Source organism: Buceros rhinoceros, unplaced genomic scaffold (assembly GCF_000710305.1).
Source record: "Buceros rhinoceros silvestris isolate BGI_N320 unplaced genomic scaffold, ASM71030v1 scaffold1815, whole genome shotgun sequence".
Taxonomy (NCBI): domain Eukaryota; kingdom Metazoa; phylum Chordata; class Aves; order Bucerotiformes; family Bucerotidae; genus Buceros; species Buceros rhinoceros.
This window is the reverse complement of record NW_010410949.1, coordinates 71,651-74,699: the sequence shown is the minus strand read 5'-3', so window position 1 is coordinate 74,699 and position 3,049 is coordinate 71,651.

The following is a 3,049-nucleotide window of genomic DNA, read 5'->3' as shown; positions in this document are numbered from 1 at the left end:
TTCCTGCTGTCCTTCCAGTGTCCTTCCCTCAGCTGTATTCCACCAGTATACCATACCCTCCTATTTCCTTTACCTCACTACCTTACAGTGTGGCATTTATGGTAGCAGATGATCTGGAGGGATAGTCTTGCCACCAGCCTTCGTTGTGGCAGCTTCCATCTCAATGTCCCATTTGCATGCCTCATCCTCCTCCTCTGATCTTCACCTTTGGGTCAGTTCTTTCCCTCCTTGGTATGAACTGTCATTCAACGATGCTGAGGCAGAGCAGGAGATACGTCTCCTGGTTCTCCTTTCCCATGTCCTCCATATCTGACCTCACTGATGACCTCCTCTTATTCTAGTGTACGAGGCTTTCATGATGGTCATGTAATGGGCCTGTGCTTTCTCGCTGTAGCTCTAGTACAGCCTTCCCCCACCCTGCAATCTTACATTCATGAATAGTTATTTTGGGGGGGTTTATGGGCTTTCAATGGATCAGACCGGTGCTGGAGCAGAGCAGGGAAAGTGGCCAAGCTCTGGATCATGGGACATGGGTGCAGCTGAATCCTGCCTAGTACTTGTTGTCTGAGGCATGGCAGCACAGCCACACTTGACGGTTGGAAAATGCCTTCCGAGTTCTGTGGAAAACTTGTGTTGTCCCCTAGGTCTTGTAACCACATTCAAGTCAGACATGACTGTTGACTACAAATGATGTCATTAGTGTGGCGCACTCATTCGTGAATGCTTCCTCTGTCAGCTCGTGTTTGCTGTGCTCTGAGTGACTGCTGGTTTGCTTCCATACCCAGCGACTGAGATTTTGATTTATTGTGTTTAAATTTTTCAGTAGGGCTGTCATGAGCCTGCACTGAATCAACATCTCTGTGAGACCTGAGAGTTCCTGCTTTTGTGGATGTTGTACTTCTCCTTCTGGTCCTGCAAGACTGGAGTGTCATCAGACTCAAATCTCAGCAGATTCTATATGCACAATGTTTCCCTTGAATAAACTGTCAGATTTTATTTTGAGGTTGACTGATCAAAGCTAAGATGGGTTTAGAATAATAGTCTTATTTACAACTACTTGAGTAAGAAGCATTTCATGTTACTGAGGCTCACTCCAGACAAAATGCCAAGTGACATAAATGCTACAAGACTGCCGTTCCACCATCTAAATGCCTGTAAGAAAAAAGAAAACTTTATGAAAACACTCAGCAGGTTTTTATCAGATGCTTTTACTTGTGGTCTGAGATCAGACAGGCTTGGTCTCCTCAGCTAACCTTGGGAGCTGTGGTAATGCAGGTGGGATTTCTACCTTTTTTCCCTGCTGGTCAAAAATCTCCACAGTAACAGAGGTGCCTTTTTTCCCAGGAGGAGCAATGAAGTTTGGTCTTTGTCAGACAGGAGTCCATCAGGTACTTTAGTAAGACGTATACATAGACATGCAGAGGCACATTTCCCTTTTTCTGGTTGTGCACGAGGGTGAAAGCAAATATCCTCTGCCTCTTACTGTGAGGGTGGCTGATAAACATGTCCTTCTACTCTCTAATGTCCCCACTCAAACTGTGGAGGGCTGTGACTAGGCTGGGAGCAGGAGCATTTGCCTGAAGTTTCTGGATCATTTTAAGTGTATTTCCGCAGCAGTAAATTAATATCATTATTGCACTCAATCTGATGGGTTTTTAAAATTTTATTCTGTTGCCTCCAATGAAATGCACTTGGAAGCTCTTCATTAAGAGACAATCTGTGTTTGGATGTGCCTACATACAGAGATAGATGGAGTGGAAAAGATGGGAAGCTTTTTGTTAGAACTGAGACACAAGGCGCAATAGCCAGCATGGGCTGGGCCGTAATCACTGGGAATGCTTTTGGTTTAGTGAAGCTGAAGTAAATGTGAAGTGAGTGTATTCAAATATGTTTGCACTTGAGACTTACTTTGGATGGCATTACGTCAGATCAAAAGTGCTCTGGCTCTTTTCCTCACTTTCTCTCTATCCTCTTATTTGACATTTTTGTGTGAATTATTTTTGTTATTGAAATGTTGATTATGATGAATGCTTAGAAGAAATTAGTTCTTCTATCTGCGGTTGTTCTTGATGTGTTTTCTGACAATATTGATGAGGCTAATGGTTACTACAACATTGGTGATGTGGGGATGATGGTAGTCATCTTGTGGTGCGGGTTGGTAGAGAACTACTATCTTCAAGCTGACTTCCCAATTTTCTTCAGCATAATGCTCCAAAGGGCCACGGCAGACCTCGACAGTTAACGTTAACAAAGAGTTAATAAAATAATCTAAGTGAACGTTGCTTCCTGGTGGCATAGATCTGTTAGAGGCCTTGGGAGCATTTTGGGCAAAAAAACCTGCTCAGCAAGTTCCTGGGGAGGTGAGCTTGGCTTTTCCCTTCCAACTTTCAAAACTAGCCAGTGTGGAAGGGTTTGATCATGGTGCCCTACATCACTGAGGTGACAGCGCCACTCTGGTGGCACACATGTCCTGTGCCTTCCCTAGAAAAACATTATCCTTTGAATTTCTCTAGTGTAAGCCACGCTGCTGGGTATTTACTTTCCACAACTGATATCAGACAACGTTAGATAAATTGCCTTTGGAAATATGCTTTGTACTTTGGGTTGAGGCTGAGGAACAGGCATTACTCTAGGTGGAAAAAAAGGCGGTTTTATTTTTTGGTATTTCAAGTGAAGTAGAGACCAAGCTGCATAGTGACACATCTGGGAGTAGGCAGGATTGAGCAGCTGCCCACTTGCAAGTAGCCTGTTGGTATGGGCACTGCCTGGAGATGCCAGGACTGGGCTCCGTGTGATGGGTTGGCAGAAGATCTCCTTTTTAGGAGAATTTGCTTTAACTAGCCAATTGGTATTCCCTCCCATGTGACGTCAGCTGCATCTGCATTTTTCATTGGTTAAAAGTTTTCGCAGGTCTGTTCAATTTTCGTGCTGTTTCTGCTTTAAAAAGCCGCGCTGCGCCCGCGTTGGAGTCAGTCTTCCTGCACTCTCTGCCACCCCCTGGACCACTGTCGCTTGTGCCACGCCAGCTGCCCTGGACTACTCCCGCCAT